This window comes from Protomyctophum parallelum (genome assembly GCF_964188405.1).
Source record: "Protomyctophum parallelum genome assembly, chromosome: 15".
In the NCBI taxonomy this organism is placed as follows: domain Eukaryota; kingdom Metazoa; phylum Chordata; class Actinopteri; order Myctophiformes; family Myctophidae; genus Protomyctophum; species Protomyctophum parallelum.
Genome location: NC_139710.1, coordinates 27,616,550 through 27,636,253, shown reverse-complemented (window position 1 = coordinate 27,636,253; position 19,704 = coordinate 27,616,550). Strand labels below are relative to the sequence as shown.

Sequence of the window (19,704 nt, the reverse complement as noted above, 5' to 3'; positions counted from 1 at the left end):
CCCACCCCGTTTCTGGGGGGGTCATCTATTTGGGACCTCCCAGAACAGTATGCCAGCCAGTTAATGTCCAATTTTCATAATATTAGAATTGTTTAGTATGTTTTAAAACATTCTGAGTTGATTTCTTAAACTTTTAAAGTGGTCAAAAGAATCTTTTTTGACTTTTGGTAGGGGTGTTTCCTCACCTGGGACCTCCCGGACTGACCCCTGGGCCTATCCCAATTCTCATTACATTCCTTGCTCTGCTCCTGCTCCAGAATATTGTCAAATTAGATCATGAATGAAGCATAAAAGTATTTGTAGCTGGGCTCTGATATAAGAAAATAGTATTAGCCAATACCAGGGGTCTTCCACAGGGGGCCCATGACCCCTAGGGGGTCCTCAGAGTTACTATACAGGGGCCCACCAAATCATTGTGGGATAGGAACTTTTTTATTTTTTTTTACATTAAACTACTTGAACCATAGCATCCCTTTTCCAAGGAGAACTTTAGCCAACAATAGCTGATCTACAAGGTTGTAGTTTGAGCTTGTAGATCAGCTATTTTCAAAGTAAGGTGCCTCAGACCCAAGTGTAGCAAATATTGCTGCTAAATAAAGATCAGCCAAGATCAGCCAGGCTGCTGCTTTCTTTCTCTTTTCTCTTTGTCTTTCTGTTGTCACCATCGGTCAGGTGACTGGGAGGGCTACTTGTCATCCTTAGAGGAACTCATCAAGTATTTCTTTGCTCGTGATCTCCTTAAATATGCTCGACTGATGCCAGTCTATCTTGCCCAAATGAACGCTCTTGAACAGGATGACCCAGAAACATGGAACGCACTGAAGTCAGGTAAATTTGTGGTGGCAAAGTCAGAGATACCGTTCACTCATCTCTTCACAGATCAAGCCCTTGAGCAGGAAATCAAGAAGCTAAAGGGACATGGTGGGATGGTTGGACTTGGTTGGTAGAGATGAAGCAGCTCTGGACCGACTACCACGACTAGTCACTACCACACCTCATCTTTCTGGTCTAGTGAATCAGTACCTCAACAGCTTCCCAAAAGCTTCAAGGAAAGAACATTATCAGCTCTCAGGAGAGATTGCATTGAGGTCAAGAGAAAATGCTCTCAAGCAATGTAAATTGATTGAGTTGCACTGTGGAGGCAATCTGTTCAAAGAGAGTGGCTTAATTTTTTATTGTATATATTCTGGAGGGAATTAACAGCTCAGTCCTAATACTCCTCACACTCCACCTGAGTCTTGGTCGCTTGCAGGCGGACAGAGAAACAAACACTTCTTTCAAACATTAATTCAGTGTCAGCAGATGAAAACATCACTCGGACCACATAATATAATGAATTATAATGAATTGCATTTTTATAGCTCTTTTCCAAGTGCTCAAAGCGCTTTACAATGGTTCATTCATTCATACATAATGGGAGGTGAAGCAGCGAACAGTCGACGCCAGCGTCCTCACTTCCCACATTCACACACCAATGGTGGCGAGCTCACACCGACCAACTCATTGGTCTGCTCTACCTCCTGAGCCACAGCCGCCCAATAATAATAATAATAATAATAGGAATAAAGAAGCCAACTTCCACCTGGTATTCTTCAATAAAGAAAAACATTTGAACAAAGGAGTTCATACTTTCTATACTATATGAAAAGTCGGTGTTTGGCGAAGGTAGCAAAAATAGATCATGCTCTACAAGCTCACAGCGCGTCGCGTTGCAATGCGTCGAGCTTGCAGATCTGCTATTTTTGAAAGGTTTAGAAAGTGATTAATTCTGTCCATCAGTTAAAAAAATCAATAAAATTTGAACATTCTGTCATTCGACAAAGACAGGCGAACATTTGCTGAAAATAGACTATAAGTTAAATATAGTCTACAAGTTGCCAGCCATTAGAACTCGGGTCTCCCACGAGGGATTGGTCGCTTTAAAAATCAAACCAAAACCCCACTAGCCTAAAAGGGGAATTCCGCCTTGGATGGCAGAAGATATTAGGCCTTAAATGTGGTCTTCGGGTGGAGGCTCTCAGCCTTCTATAACGAGCATTGTATTATTATTTCATGAGGATCATTGAACTTGAAACACTACATTTGACAACTTGGGCTATTTTTTGCCATGTGACACAAAGTGTAATACAGTATAATGCTATAGAATGAATTACAGTATGTCTGTCTGTCTTTGTCTCCCCTGTGAACATGGGCCTTCTGTCCTCCGTGTTATCTACCACAGACGTCAACAAATCCCCTCCTGCAGAGGCTGGAGGACTGTTTAGTCTGGAGGTTCTCAGACATTGTCATGTCAAGGACCCCACATTGAAATATTTTTTTGTTTAATTTTTATGTAAAAAGTGAAAATTCGGAAATGTTTTGTAATTTCGTTGGAAATTCTATACACTGCACATTGAAAACAAAAAGTAGTTTGCAATTTATGCTTTTGGAGTGCTTTGTTGTTGTTTTAGCTTAGATATTGATTTTGTTCGGGTAGAAACAAACTCCAAGACAAACTAACTAACTTTTCAGAATTCAAATTCAAAAATAGCAAAAAATGGCAGATCAACAAGCTCAAAACACGGCACGCGGCCACTTGAAACATGAACAAGTTTGAGAGCTACCGGTATAGAGTGGCTGTGATGCGATTAGCTGTGGCCTACATTTACCGGTGGCCTAAATGTTAAGAGGGGTGCATTTGTGCCAGAAATCAGGGTGGGGAAGTGAATAACCACACTGACCCCTCCCCTGACACTGCTGAAGTGCCCTCGAGCAAGGCAATGAACCCCCAAACTGCTCCAGTGGAGCTGCTCAGTGGCCAACAGTATGAGACTGTGGTTGTACTATGGTCTGCTACAAAGGTTTTAGTGTGAGTGTGTGTGTGTGTGTGTGTGTGTGTGTGTGTGTGTGTGTGTGTGTGTGTGTGTGTGTGTGTGTGTGTGTGTGTGTGTGTGTGTTTGTGTGCATGTGTTCATGCGTGTGTGTGTGTGTGTGTGTGTGTGTGTGTGTGTGCTACTTAAGTAAAATTTTGAGTTATTTGTACTTTATGAGTGTTTCCAATTTCAAATACTTTGATTACTTTAATTCTACTCCACTACAACTCATAGCCATTTTTTTTGTACTTTTACTCCAATACAATTATTCGCAAACTTGAGTTAGTTACTTTGGAGATTTTCATTTTGATTAGAAAACACTTCAACCCTAGGCTATATACATTTCGGCCATTTGGAAATAGCCGATCTACAAGCTCACAATGCAGCGACGCATTGTGAGCTTGTAGATCCGCTATTTTCCAAAAGATTTTTTACACGCATTGAACTTTTAGTACTTTAAGTGTATACATTTTGATGCCGATACTTTTGTACTTTTGAATACGGTACTTCTACTTGTAACGGAGTACATCTACATTGCAGTATTGATACTTTTACTTAAGTAAACCATTTGAGTACTTTTTCCACCACCAAGCTTGCCATATATACTGTTGATAGGTTTATGAAATGACATCGCTGTGAGTTATATAATACAGTATGTTCTGACAGTGTGTGTGTGTGTGTGTGTGTGTGTGTGTGTGTGTGTGTGTGTGTGTGTGTGTGTGTGTGTGTGTGTGTGTGTGTGTGTGTGTGTGTGTGTGTGTGTGTGTGTGGCAGGGCGTTGCTGAATAAGAGCACTCATGCTCAACAACCTCCACTGGGTAACTAGAGGTAATATAACAAAAAGATCAGCTGCGATCAGCTGCCATGGGGTGGCCAGAGGTTGACCCAATTTTGAAGTATTTTCAATTTTCAATACTTTTACTTCTTACTCCACTACAACTCAGAGGCAAATGTTATAATTTTACGCCACTACACATCTGTTACTAGTTACTTCTAGGAATTTTAGAGCACTTCGTAGAATGATTATTACAAAACAGAAAACACATTTACCACTTCAGCCCTATTTAAACTTAGGCTATATTAGATCTATTTACAAAAGACTTGAATACATTTGAATGATTGTATACATAATGATACCTTGTGAAACCGGACATTCTGCATAATGAGTGGTTACTGTTTGCACTTTAAGGGTGCCTACACACCTTTCCAGCACATGCTGTACAGCGCTGTATGGAATCTGTAAGTGTCATGGCCGCCCCAATGCAATCCTAATGGAAGTCATATGGTTTGTAGTCCACATTTTGGACTACAAGCAGCTGTATGGCATTTTCCTGTGTTTCGACTGCCCCCCTCCCCCGCACACAACACAATGTTGTGTCAAACCATGTGACTCCCATCAGGAATGCATTGAAGGCGGCCATGACACTTACAGATGCTGTACAGCGCTGGATGGAATCTGTTGGAAAGGTGTGTACGCACCCTTAGGCCTCACTCACACCTTTCGATCTAGCATACAACATGATGCATGCTAGATGTAAGCAAGATGTAAGTGTCATGGCCGCCCCAATGCATTTCCAATGTAAGTCACATGATTTGATACAACATTTTGGACTACAAGCTGTTGTATGGCTTTCGGCTGTGTTTCGACTGCCCCCCTCCCCCTCACACAACACAAATGTTGTGTCAAACCATGTGACTCCCATTGGAAATGCATTGCGAGCTTGCATCAGCTATACATCTCATACAACAAGCATACATCAGTCTGTACTCTGTTGTAAAGGTGTGAGTGAGGCCTTAGTATATTCGATGCAAATATTGTCTGTACTTTTACTCAAGTACATTTTGATTTCTACATTGCAGTATTGATACTTTTACTTAAGTGAAGAAAAAAAAAAGAAATGCACCACTTTTCCCAGCACTGAGACAGAACCATGTCTAGACAGCTCGCCTCGTACAGAGACACATGTGGTAGAACTCATACAAAAGTGTGTTGATTTGTGAACACTCTCTCTTGTTGAACTAAATTAAACGTGTTAAATAAGCTCTATTTGCAACACAGCTTGTTTTCATGATTTATCTAAAAACCCAGTGCAGACATTCCACCGTAAGGCCATGGCAAATAAACCCATGACAAGAGTAACCTCCCGGGTGGCCTACATAAACGTCATCCCTGCAGCAAGCGCTCTAAAATTGCTAGAATATATTTATGTTAAAAAGGTGCTGTAAGTGATGTTCTTTGGTTAAAACTTAAAACAAAACACATTTGAAAGATTAAAGCTCTATATTCAAATAATTGCTATAGATTAGTATGTGCACATTCAGTAACAGAGGCCTCTGTGTCTCTCCAGATCTTACAACTCAACAGTACTGTATACATGTTCAGGTATACGACAGTACAGTACTTCCAATGTGTTCATCCTGCATGACTTCACTCGTGATTGGATGAAATTGCGTGTCCCGACCTGAAAGATTCATTTACCGGTGACTAAAAAGCTAGAGAGATAGGGAGATGCCTCAAACACAACATATAGCAATGATTATGATATTAATTTAGAGCTTATTATATTATTATAAGGAGATATCACTAATATAGCACCTATATTTTATATTATTTGTATCCCACAATTTTGTAAGACATTTTTTCACCCAGTGTCAATTATCTAATGTGTAATCCTGGGCTCTACGCTCTCTCCGCCAACCTGGGGAGGGCAGCGGACTGACCTCGTGCTTCCTACGATGCATGAGCGTCCAAGACGCTTCTTTCCCTCAGACGGGGGGAGTTTCCCTGGTTGGACGTAGCGTGTGGAAGGAACACGTTATTCCAACCAGTTCCTTTCCCCTCCATCAGGTGCCCCGGCTGGCCAGGGGGAGGCAGTTTAGAGACCAGGATTAAAGTACCATCAAGGTCCAATCAAGGTCCATCCATGACAGTCAGGAAAATATTCCAACTTGTCGGTGGCTTGTCGAAATGACTACAAACACCACGACTCTCACACCGCGGTGGGAAAGAAGACGCTGTCCGTCCAGTGTAGAGCTGACCTCCATGAGACCCCCCACCCCCATATCATAACACCTCCATTCTCAGCCTTTTTCATTTCAAGGACGCTCAGTTTGGATATTGTCACTGTGTCGAGTTCAACCTTGTACGTCCAAAGCCGTTACTTTTTCAGGAAATTGAAAACATTAACCTGTGTTCCAGTTCAATATTTATAAAAGCCAGACACATTTAGCCACGTTCTAAATGTCTCAAAAAGGGAGAAATCTGAGTTACAGACCTCTAAGGGTCCATTTGGCCCTCCTATGCCCAGCTTTGTGCGTTTGTGTGAATTTTAGCGATTATTTGATTGGCTGATCACCCCATAGCAATGATTTGATTGGCTGAGCAAAGTACATATTGAGGATAAAAAGTGAGGGCAGAAAATGGAAGACCGGAATGAGAAGATGTATGATGATAAGAGCGCCCCTCACTTCACATGGGTGTGATTTGTTTTTAACCCATTTTGGGTGGGAACCTCTTTTGGTGTTTTAAACATTATGTTATAATTTAGCTATTGAAAAATAGCAGATCTACAAGTGCACGCTACGAGCTTGTAGGTCTGCTATTTTTGAAAAATTGTTAAAATGTGGCGCAAATCTTTGAATATATATTTCAGAGCGAACATTTTTAACTAAAATATTTGCTTCTGGGTGGTCCCTGGAACTACATATTTTGAGATGGGGGTCCGTGGCCCAATAGAGATACTTCAGCACCACTGACCACTGAAACATAGGATTTTCAGAATTATTTTAGGATTAGATTTTTTTGTCCAAAATTGCCCAAAAAGTTATCGGAATCCGTATCAGGAAGGAAACAAAGGTATGGGTACATATCTACCCTCAAGGACCCCCTGGGGGTCCCGGAACCCTACATTGAACACTGGTACGCTCCACCACACCCAGTGTTATATAGAGCAGACACTCATTTCTTGCTGTCCACAGTTACAATCTTTCATCCTGTTACCATGGTAACCAAGCCAGCATGACCTATGTGCTCTGGCGCTGTCTCCATCGGTGGAACGTGGGTGACAAATCATGTGACTGCAAGCCTGCACCGCATGTCCTTGTTCCCCCAGCAGAACCCCAGAGAGAGGCACAGCCGCACAGGCCCATAAATATTGTAAGTACAACATGCGTCCAATGGTGGAGAGTAACAAAGTACATTTCAGTCAGATAACTCACGAATAGATTGAAGAAATATTTAGTAAAGAATGAGAATACAAATGTGCATAATGTTATCTTCGTTATCGTTCGGCTATGCTACATTTTTATCCCTGCTCGGCACAATTATACAACCATCATTAACCATTAAAAGCAGGGAGATAGAGATACAATAACAACCCCCCCATGGGGAACAGGAATAGCAGAGCTCACCGGTGGTGCTGGGTGGCGGTGGGAGCAAACAGACAACACCAGGAACGTATTTATGCAGCAGGGCTCCAGACTAAAGTTTTTCACCAACGTCCCGGAACCATCCCAAAATACAATTTGAACCGTCCCAAAGTGAATGTATACAGTCCCGATTTATTTTTATTTTTGAATGTTGATGTCATTCTAACCATTCACACTAATGTGAGGGCAGAACATATACCAGTTATTTAAAGACTTCCAGCATTGATTTTGAAAGTGGCAAAGAATCATAATAGGTATCAAGGTATCATAATAATCCTTGAAGTAAATGCCTTCTTAGAATCTTTAGATCAGCGCCAGAGGGGTAACCAACATTTTTGGAGGGGTTGCCAGTTGCATTTCTGAATATGTGCAAACTGCAAAGTAATGAAAATCTGAATAAAAATAAATTTATCCATCCATTAAGTGTGTGATATATTTTTATGGATCTTAATTATCTTACCAATAGCAGGATTCTAGCACATTGTTCCATCCACCGTCCACAGGCTGTTGAGAGCCACTGTTTCATGTACAGTATTAATTTGCGACAGTTTCCTTACATATATTAAGTTTTTGAGTGGTGCAACCACTCCTATAGACAGCTATGTGTGTGGCTGGGTCTGTCCCTGTGTCCGAGCACGAAAATAGCGTTTGTTCACCACCAAGTGTCACTGTTTCACAGCCTAACACACAGACACACACAGGCCAGGGGGGAGGGCTTGTACAGTGCAGTGCAGTGCAGTGCAGTGCAGTGCAGTGCAGTGCAGTACAGTACAGTACAGTACAGTACAGTACAGTACAGTACAGTACCACTCACTTCAGATGGGTCTAATTTCTTTATGTGGAAAAGGGAGGGGTACATCTTTTTCCTTGTGCTGCAGATGAGGGTACAGACTGCTGTGCCTGTTTTGCGGGTTTCTCTCTGCAGTAATAGTTTGCAGTAATAATTTGTGGCTGAAGTATTGCCGGTGCCGCTGCAACATTCATGCAGTGCTGCTAGTAGGTGCGCACGATATATACATTTTTAGTGCAAAAAACCCCTCTATTCCCGAAAAACGTCCCGGCTGAGATAAATTTATGTCCCAAATAGATATGTTATAGTCCCCGGGACGTAGGGACCCCCTTAGCCTGGAGCCCTGATATGCAGAGGAAGGAACGCAGGAAGAATCCAGTCTTATATGTTAGCTTAAATACCCGCCAAATTGGTCAGCTGATTGCCACATCAGCGAATGACATGTGGGTCTTGCATAATACTGAATGAGCCCCTTGAATATATCTGACTGAACTAACTCCGCAAGCTACGTATCATTACTTGCGCAAGCACAGCGTGCAAGAATTGTGGCCGGCTGGACCAAAAGTGGTATGTATGTATGGAATGTATACCCCAAATTGGCTGGTGACGTAATTAGTGTGGTTGCCCGAAAGGGCAACCAGACTCTTGTAATTGTAACACTTTATTGTGGGCTCGCCTCAGAGAGCACACAATTGTTACTGCCAGTTTATATTTATTATTCCAATTTCCGCCCTTTTTTTTGGCACCTAATTACTACCACATACTTTATGCTAGAAATGTAGTTCAAACTTCAAACTTCAGAGCTCTTTGCAATGATGTGTGCTTGTATTTTTATTTTTACAAAGTTTTATACTTTTTATACTTTTTAACTTTTTAACTTTTTTTTACATTCTTTATAGTGAGAGTCAATGGAAGAAAGGTCCCATTTTTCACAGTTAACTTTTTTGAGCTCTTATTACTCCGTCATACTTTCACTTTGAAACTTAATTTAAACTTTATAATGTTCATCTATCTTTGAACTTTAATTGGTGAAAAAGTTGTTTTGAAAAAGTTTATACTTTTTAAAATATTTAACTTTATTTATAGTTTTTTCCTCCCATTGACAATGTATGGGATTTATCTCTAAATCAACCTCACTTTTGCAGCCTCATTACTCTGGCATACTTTGTCGTAGAAACGTGATTTAAACTTTAGAAAGCTCACACGACTCTGGACCTTTTCGTGGTTCAAACCGTATTCGAATACATTAAACGTTTTTTTTCCGAAATCGCAGTTCAATCGCAGGCCGTTTCGCCTAATTAGTGCCAACTTAGAGTGCGGGGCTTCTTTGACTAGTGTGGAAAGTGAAAATCTTTCCTTGAAAATTTACCAAACAAATTGTCGTCCCGGCCAAAATATTCATTTTACACGCATGTTCTTTGGTCATTTTGTAGCCACACATGTTCTCTTTCACACAATGTGACCACCAAAGCACAGAGACATACAGAATGTGAACTACGGCCTTTTAAGTGACACAAATACAGTCAAGCTGCTCATTGACCTCCATTGTATAATTCTTACGAGGAAATTATCGTGATGACAATTCTTAACTCGCTCTTATAACCACATTTTCGATCGTACCAACACCACAATCGCACATGGTGTACCTCAATATCTCAAAAAATATAAATAAAATATGAAACAAATGAAAGAATTGAAAAAAATGAAAAAATTAAAAAAAATGAAAAAAAAAAACAATTAAAAATTAAAATTAAAATAAAATTAACTTTTAAATAAAAAAAACCTTAAAAAAGAAAACTTTAAATAAAAATCGGGAATCGTGTGCTTGTATTTTGTTAAGAGAAATGTTGTATAGTTTAATTGATATGAATTTATTAGTGAATTAAAATTTCCCATTGACATGAATGGGAAAATGCAAAAATTCACTAAAGTATTTTTTTCCTCTGAGACTGTGAGGACTATAGTTACAAAACTTGGAGGATAAATTCATAATTATCACTAAAATTAATTAAAATTATAATTTTATAGGTCGGCCTCATGGTGGCGCTATAACAGCCCACTTTACCTTTTGGCTTATAACTCTTGAACCGTAGGTCGTACGCCCATTTGCGTCATGATAGATTTTCCGGCACACATGATCTCTGGACCTATCCGATTAAAACACCAACTGCAGAATTTTGGTAGTGCGTATCGTTCGGCCGTAATCGTCTTCCGAAGTTAGTAGAAGGGGCCTATATCACCAAAAATGCCATAAATCACGAACGGAATGTCCAATCCATCCCAAACATGAATTTTGGGGGTTAAATCCCCTCCAAATTACTTACACATGATCTAAGGTGTGACTTGAAATTGTAATTGGCTGGCAATATTAGTGCGGCAACCACACTCTGCAATTTTTTTAAATTGCGAATTTTCTAGTTAACCCTTTTACTGCTGCCATTTATTGAGAAATTAGGACCTAATTCATGCCAGCATTTTTTTAATTTGAGCTCTTATTTTGAAAAGCCACATTTTGCCTCAACCGGAAGTGAGCTTATCCCTGCCAGCTTTACGTTGCCAAGACAACCTTTGTTTACATAATCGAATCAATGCCGGTACATATAGCACTCCACAACGTCGGCTCTGTGCCGTCAAAGAAACGCTGTTTTGACCAAAAATGCCATCTGGGACAAGGAATAGGAGATACAGGCGATTGAAAGAAACGGATAGAATGGATTCTTATGGCGACCGCGATCTAATCTGAACGTTCCAGTGCAGTGCTAACAACACTGCTAGCTAACCGGCTAACGTGAGTAGCATTATGGCGTGATCGATCATATGCACTATAAAAGTATAATTGCCGAAGGGCTACGGCAATGGCAGCAAGGTGTATTATCAAATTGAGGCTTTGATTGCCGAAGGGCTTCGGCAATGGCAGGAAGACGGTTAAGATATGTTTCAATGTTGGGTGGGTAAAAGGTAACGTATGTACGTACAGTATGTACGTATGTACGTATGCATGTATGTATGTATGTATATATGTATGTATGTATGTATGTATGTATGTATGTATGTATACGTATGTATGTATGTCAGTCAGAATGGTGGTCCCTTATTGGCTGTTGATGGTGACGTAACTAAGGTACGCGGGTCAATAACGGGTCTAAAGGATTTAGAACAGCAGTTTTAATAGACATTAGTTAGTAGCAGTACTTACGCGCTCTGCTTGAGCACAAGTAGCCTGTGCAAGGCACAAGTTGGCACCTCGACAGAGTGCATTTCTAGTTTAGTACTGTACTTCAAAGCAAAACATTTTTACTAGTGCTGTCAGGCGATTCAAATCTTTAATCGCGATTAATCGCATGATTTGTGTAGTTAATCGCGCAATTAATCGCAATTAATCGCAAAACCTTTTTTGCTCTAAATTCAATGATGAACTGAAAGAAAACGCTGTATTGTAGAGATGCTCCGATCAGGTTTGACAACATTGAATGTTACTTTTTTTATTTACCTTTTTTCCACGTATGAAAAGACAAGTCCAATGTGCATTATTTTATGGCTTGCCCATTTTCTCTCTTTTGAATAATTCTGTGCAATTAGCACATTCAACACAAACAACTGTTTCCATTTTAACATAACATAGGCTACTTCTCTATAAGCAGAATCATGAATAGGCCTATTTAATTTATACAAAAGGAGAAGAGAGAGAGCAATGTGTTTGTGGCTCAAACTTTGTCTAATATTGTTTTAGAGCAGTGGTTCTCAAACATTTTCATGCCAAGAGCAAAGGACCCCCAATATTTTTTTCAATCTACAAAGATAATCCCAAAAACGCTTATAAATTAAAATAAATTACTTACTAATCGCTTATTTGGCAACACTGGCCAGAAACAACCAGTGTGTTGCTTCTTTTTGTCTTATTTTGTATAGACCTAGGTGGCTTGTTTCTGCCATAGAGTTATACTGGCAACACCTCTGGGCTGGCTTCTAGCTAGCTGGTGTGGTAGCAAGACCACTCGTCTCTCTGTGTGTACTGTCAGTCCCAGCTCTGTGACTGGGAGATGGGACTATGGACAGTCTGGAATAGAACTTTCTGTTACAATTAAAACCATAAAAAAGTACCACACAACTGAAAAGTATCGAGACTGTGACCGCAAGTTAGAAACGTGTGTGTCTATAACGAGGCACAGCTGTTTACAATGCGATGCAACATTAACAGCGGGGGTTTTGCTTTTGGACTCTATATGGATGAATTGCACAGGTTTCTTTTTGGACTGGAACATACAACACGAGCAAAACCTTTGTGAAATGTAAATGGAAGGCTGTTACTCCACTTAAAACATCCTAACAAGGGCTCTGGGAAGGGAGTGCATTGCAGGAACCAGTATTCCTCAACATCCCGCCTGCCAATCGCTGTGATCTTTTTTGTTGCGTTAATGCGATAAAAAAATTAGTGCCGTTAATAAGGTGTTGCGTTAATGCATTAATAACGCGTTAACTTTGACAGCATTAATTTTTACCGATCATTTCCCTCTACCTATCAGTAGTGTGGTGGTGATAACCTGCATAAAAAACACCCCCTTCGTTTTGGTAGAAAGGGATGTTTTTGCGATGTTTTTTGGGGGTCACCCATGTTCTATGTTCTCTGTGTTCTATATCTCACCCGGCTAGGGTTATGGTTCATTCAAATTCTGGTGCGCATCAAACAAACGCATTCTACTTCGCCAAAAACGGGGGTTTTCGCTTCGCTTCCAAACACACCTGACTTCAATTCACTGCAGGTGTGAATGCAATTGGCATCAAATGAAGGAAATGAAGCAAACAATAATATGGCGGATATCTGTCTGTCTGTGCGTAAACATGGAGCGCTGTCACTGTGTGTGTGTGTGTGTGTGTGTGTGTGTGTGTGTGTGTGTAGTGGGGACTTTATTAATCTCATCCTACTATAAATGCACCACGTCTCTGCGTGTCTGCGTGTGTACGGTTGTAATGCACGTAACTCGACAAACCCACCGACTTCACATTCGACACACGCAGTCCACACTCCCACAGGGAGTGCAGTGCCCGGTATCGAGTCGGTTCTCCAGAACCACCACAAAAGGCTCTTAGTTAAAACAGGTGCTATGACAACGGATATCGTGCATTGTTCCCAAGTAGGCCGGTGGCCAACGGGCACGTACAGGTCTAGTCTAACTATAAAATTGCGACGTCTCTGTCTGTGTGTGTACGGTTGTAATGCATGTAACTCGATAACCGTTTGCCCCACCGGGAGTGCAGTGCCCGGCCTTGAGTCGGTGGCATACACCGTTGTCCAGAAACACCACAAAAGGCTCTGGTCAGGCTCTGCCAGTGGACCTAATGAGCCTAAGTCCCCTCACCTGTGCAATTTCCAGCCTCTGCCTCAGCCAGTTGATTGCCATGGCAACCCCACACCTGCCAATTTAAATGAATAGCTGGGGGTGGGGTTGTCCGGTCTCTAGATTCTATATAACTCTATGGGGGAAAGCCCATAATTTCGACATCGTGGCTTCGCATGCGGTTAGGGACAGGCTTAGTAATGCGGTGAGTCGGACCAACACACCGTCGGAATAATGCGCCATCGTAACAATGACACGGCGCCATGACACTAACCACAAGACTACTGAGCTGGTCTCCCTTTATATTGTGGTATTGCTACCGCGCGCGCACGCACGCACGCACGCACGCACGCACGCACGCACGCACGCACGCACGCACGCACGCACACACACACACACACACACACACACACACACACACACACACACAAACGCACACACAACACAATACACACAACACAATAAAGCCCTGTCTAAGGCCTATTTCCATTGCAGTCTATGACAACAAACACAGTGATGGTTGAAAATGGGTGAAGTGCACCTTTAAGTGCACCGAATCCGCAGTTTTCGTTGAGTAAACAGTGTGAGTACTTCTTCCAGCAGCCCTGCATGTGCGTGTACTGTGTACAGTCACTTTGCTGGGTGACCCGATGGCACTCATTACCATGGATACCAGCTAATCCATCACATCGAACAGGCGAGACACAGAGCCCCCCTCCATCCTCCCATGCATCGATTACTAGAGTACACAGCCCACAGCAGTGCACAATGTCACTGTTGTGTTTGTTCGCAGTCCTTGATTTCTGTACGGTGTTGTGATGATTGTTGATCATACATAGTTATTGTGGACAGGCCGAGCACTGCAGGGCCTGTCGCGATCATTACGCAGTGCAATTATTTTAGTTTTTCTGTATTTGTTGTTTTTTGTACATTAACGCCATACTTAATCGTACTACTGTGTCACTCAAAACAAAAGCATCAAAAAGTAGCAAATCCACAAGCGTTAAATGCTGCACGAAGCGACGCGTTTTGAGCTTGTATGTCTGCTACTTTTGCTAGTTTCGATTTTGAATTCTGCCGTTTTGGACATATGAGGTTTCCACCCGACAAGAGACAATAATGATCAAAATCCTTTCGGTTCTTCTGCACGAATTCATCGTCGAAACATTTTTCTGCCTACAAAATTACGACCCAAGATCTGCAAAAGAAATTATAATAAATAAAATGTAAATAATTTCTATTATTTTTTGAGTAATCTAAATCTGAAAAGTAACTAGTAACTAAATCTGGCAAATATATATGCAGTGGAATAGTAGTAACAAGAAATGCAAATACTCAAGAAAAGTACTTTGAAACTGTACTTATGGTGCAACACATGAGTAAATGTACTTGGTTACTTTGCACCATGGGTCTTCAGACTGACTAACAGGGGTCCACCAAAGCTGTGTGGGAGGTCGGTCCACAGGGAAGTCCCCACACTGATGGTAGTGCTGTCAAACAAGTCCATGACGCCGTCTATGGTTTTATCTGCAACACAATTGTATACAGTATGCATATAGTGGGGGGGGGGGGTCCCTGCTTCAGCTCTCAGCTAAGGGGCCCTCTTTGGCCTGCAAAACGTTGAAGACCCCTGCTTAACACCACTGGATGCTGCAAAGTGGAAAATGGCTTCGTATAGCCACAGAGCGAAGGGCAGTATATTACTAAACAAACAGCCACCTACCTTGGTGTGGGACAATTATGTCAAACTGTATCTTATTTGCTCTTTTTCCTTAATGGTGCCCTGACAATGTGGACGTCCTACCCCAAACCCTAACCTAACCCTAACCACGCAAATCAGAGCCACGTGTGAGTCTTAACCAGGCACGCATGCCGACATGACGTTGCAAAGACGCAACGATGCATGTATAGCTGCTCCAAATCAACTCACAACGCATTTTTGCATCGGCTCATCTGCCCGTGTGAACGCGCCATTAGGCCACAGTCAGAACAACATGACCCCCATAACTCTCAAGAGTTATGGGCCATTAATTTGGCTCTTAACTATCAAATATTTAGCCTTCCAACTTGGATCCCGACTCCAGGACCTCTGGGTCTGTTCACTCCCCACACGCCATGACTTTGTAGATCTGCTATGCTCGAAAATCTTTTGTAAATGTTTGAAAATGTCCACCGGTGATATGCTCGAAAACCTTTTGTAAATGTTTGAAAATGTCCACTGGTAATGGGATTCCCAAAATAGGGACGCCAGGTACTGTAAGTGATATTTCTTTGTGTATAAAAATATAGAGCTATTTAGAGTGTTAAATAGCTCTATATTCTGAACACTCTATAGCAATGATTGCTATAAGAATATAAAGCTTTAGGTTTTTAACAATAAATGTTTCATTTTATGACCAAAAAATATCAAACATTTTTAATACTAAGAATTTTTCAAACCCTGCACATTTCCCTCCTCTCTTCCACAAGCATGCACGCATGTAGCCTACGCCAGTGGTTCCCAAAGTGGGGTCCCGGGACCCCCAGGGGTCCTTGGGGGAGTTCCAGGGGTCCCCAGCTAAATAATAGTTATAGGAACCAAATGTGGGACCTTATTGGACTGTAACTCGGAGAGTGTACACATTTCCATTTGTTCCATTTGTACACTCTCAGAGTTAAATTAACATTGATTTTACAATATAAATAGGGGGTCGCAGAGATAGAAATGCCATTAAATGGGGGTCCGTAGACTATTGCATGTCAAACTGGGTATCTTTGAAAAAACAAGAAAAGGTCCCGCACACGGTCACACAAAAATGTTGCTCTTCATTAGGTCAGCGTTTGGGTCGATTAGACCTTCATCAGGACAGACTGGGGGTCCTTGAAATTTGAAAATCTCTGCTAGAGCCGTAAAAATCTTCTCTTCATGGGGTTCCCTGGCATATCGTTTCGAATGGGGGTCCGCGGGCTAATTAGTGTCAATTTATGGGTCCTTGACATGAAAAAGTTTGGGAACCACTTGCCTACGCATCCTAAATGGTAAATGGTGCATTTAGAGCTTTTTTTTATCCATAGTGCTTTACATAGATTGTGTCATTCACCCATTTTACACACACACTTTCATAAACCAAACATTTCCATTACAAGAAGGACCTCCCTTAACTCTGACAGTGTACAAATGGAACAAAATCGACATGAGTAAACCTGATTGGTCCATACGGACCCATTTGGTTCCATTTGTACACTGTCATAGTTATGGACTTATGGGAGGCGCTCTTATCATCATAAGAGCACCGGGGCAGCGCTGAAGTGCCCCTGAGCAAGGCACTGAACCCCCAACTGCTCCAGTGGAGCTGCTTAGTGGCCAACAGTATGAGACTGAGGTTGTACTGGTCAGCTCCCAGGTTTTAATGTGTGTGTCTCTATGTGCAGGGCGTTGCTGAAAATGAGCACTTGTGCTCAGCTACTACCCTGGGTAAATAAAGGATTAAAAAAAGAAATACATCATCCCATTCCAGCCAATCACAATAGGCGTCCTCACTTTTTATCCTCAATTCCGTCAATCAAATCATCACCATGGGGTACACACAAACACACAAAGCTGGGCTCAAAGAAATGAATAAAATATAGATGCCTGCAGTTCGTTGGAGCCATGTGTTGCCATTGTAAGGAGGAAGTCAAGCGGAAGTGCAGGAGGCCATGCCACTCAAGTGACTACTGGCCAATCACAGCACGTCATTTCCGGGAATTCAATCCAAAGAGAGCTTTATTGGCATGAGAAAACAAACACGAACGTCCCTTCCGTGACGCGCACAGTCACAGAAGCTTGGCACAATTCCGCTATGTGCTTCCACAGAAGCTTGCCTCCTCTCGAGATACACACGCTCCACAGTCGAAGGAGGCGTCTACCTTTCTATGTCTATGGCGAAACCCTGTAGAGGACGAAATCCTTGCTGCATGGCCATGGATTGGAGGGAGGGGACACACACACCCTTCACTCTGGAACCCACAGGCAGAAGGAAGAGGGGCAGACCACGACACACCTGGCCGCTGTGATGACCATCATGATCTGGATGCAGACGGGACTAGTTTCTTTGAAAGTGTCCATGTCTCGGAGCCATGTATAATCGGTTCAACGGTTGTCTTAACCCATTTTGACATGAGATCAGATTCTAAAACTTTCTTCTAAATCCTGACAGTTTTCTGAAAAAGCTATGTCAGTCGTTCGATTTTTCAAAAATGGCAGATCTACAAGCTCGTAGCGCGTCACTCAGTGGCTCGCTATGAGCTTGTAGATCTGCTATTTTTTAATAGCTAAAGCATAACATAATGCTAACGCCAAAAGGGGTTCCAGCACCAAAATGGGTTTTAAATAGTTTGAACCTCTTACTAAGTTGGGATGACCAGATGTCACGCATGTCATTGCAGGCTGACCAGGCCATACCCTAAAAGTCCTTTTGGGAAGAAGATATATGAACCCCAATACCCAAATACTTGTAGTCATCAACCTGTTTCAAAGGAGTTCATACTGTCAAGAGTTAACATAGCCCCCTAAAGATCTATTTGGACCCCTATAGTGGACACCGGACCCTATGTTGAGGACCAGTGATGTAGGCCAATAATATATAGGTTCTGCTGCTGGATGCAGATTTAGCATCCCATGCTAAATACAGAAATAACATGTGTGTGTGTGTGTGTGTGTGTGTGTGTGTGTGTGTGTGTGTGTGTGTGTGTGTGTGTGTGTGTGTGTGTGGGGGGGGGGGGGGGGGGGGGGGGTCCGTGCGTTGAAATGGGAGAGGTCGAGAAGATGAGAATCAATCACTGCTGTAGATCACATCCTCAATCAACCGGATGCGGAGGAGACGAGCCAGACGACACACGCTGCACGCACTGCACACACACACACGCCTAAAAAAAAATCAATGATTGACGCAATTCCATCGGAGCTGGGTGCGCTGTTTTCTCTGTCTGTCGCTCGCCGACAACGACAGAGCCGAGCTATAGGCCTATACAAAAGCTCCATTCCAAGCTTTTGACACGCTATCCGGCAATTGAGATATTTCTCTCTCAAAAAAAGAACAAGGGAAAAAAGACACCCCATCCCAAATGAAGGTGAACTTGTTCCATGCACATACAGTTGTACCGTAGGCTACTGTACGGACCATGTCTATAATCATATAATGCATAACAATACGTCATTACAATCGTAATAACAGTTATAAATAAACACTACACACACAGCCTAATACGAATTGTGTCCCTGCACTCATTTCGGGCATTCTATCCGTCCTGAAGGAATGTGAGGCTGTCTAGAATAGAATAGATCGTAGCCCATCTATACAACACGGTCTGAATGTAGATTAAATATATTGGAGGCCTTTAATGTGTGATCAACCATCACAAATCACTTGAATGCAACGCTGCCGGTAGCATGATGTGTACGCAAGTCACCAAGTGTAGCCTAAACGCCAGAGTGTTAAATATCTTCATCGTAGCCTATAGTCCTAGACCATGGACTGGATTCTGGATCTATATTTCACATCACTCTGAACATTGACTTCCCCCTTCACGTCAACAAAGTATGCGGTCGCGATTATTAAAGCTGAACGGATTTGGTTCAGTTTCAGCCTGGACGAATGGTTTGGTTTGGTTTGGTAGCGATCAGCATCTTCACCGGCCCCGATTCACAAACAGTTAAAATGAATGAAAGAAAGAAAAACACCCCAATCTTACCCCCCTTTTGCACCGTCAATAAAAAAGCCCCGTGTTGTGTCATCAATAATGTCCAACAACAGGCGTATATTGTTGGTTCCGTCACCGTGCACCAGTCCAGAACAACATTAAGTGGACTCACCTGCTTTTATTCTAGTGATGTTTTGCAAGCCTGCGATTCGTTCCACCACCACTCCCTGCAAATCCACCATCTTCCCTCTCACTCTCCCCCTTTCTGCCTCAGCCTCTCTATCTCTCTCTCTCAGCCGCCCGGTTGAGCTCGGCAGCTGTCGGTCTGTGCGCGTCTGCGCGACTCGCAATGAATCCGCGCCCCTCCCCTTTTACACGCAACTCTCATTTACACACCGGGTGGGAGGGTGGGGTGGTCCGACTCCGCATCTCAAAAATGAGATGGGGGGGGGGGGGCTTTGTCTACTGCTTTTTCTATTGAGATAGATTTGTTCCCCCCCACACCTCCTCATGTATTATTTCATTTAAGACATTGATTGTCAACCCTTTGAATTTCAAAGACACAGACCCCCCCCCCAATCTGCAAATTCAGGGTTAATTTAACCCTGGCAGAATTCTGGGCGGTGCACTGCATGGA

At 42.3% G+C, this 19,704-nt stretch overlaps 1 protein-coding gene across 1 annotated transcript in view; it reads right to left on the bottom strand.

Annotated features, from left to right (window-relative positions):
* The window catches only part of apba1a (amyloid beta (A4) precursor protein-binding, family A, member 1a), a gene marked incomplete at its 3' end in the record, with an annotated part of 49,183 nt that extends 29,848 nt beyond the window's left edge, over positions 1-19,335 (bottom strand). The window contains exon 1 of the mRNA XM_083783413.1: positions 19,240-19,335. The remainder of the gene's footprint in view (positions 1-19,239) is intronic.
* Positions 19,336-19,704: the final 369 nt, after the last annotated feature.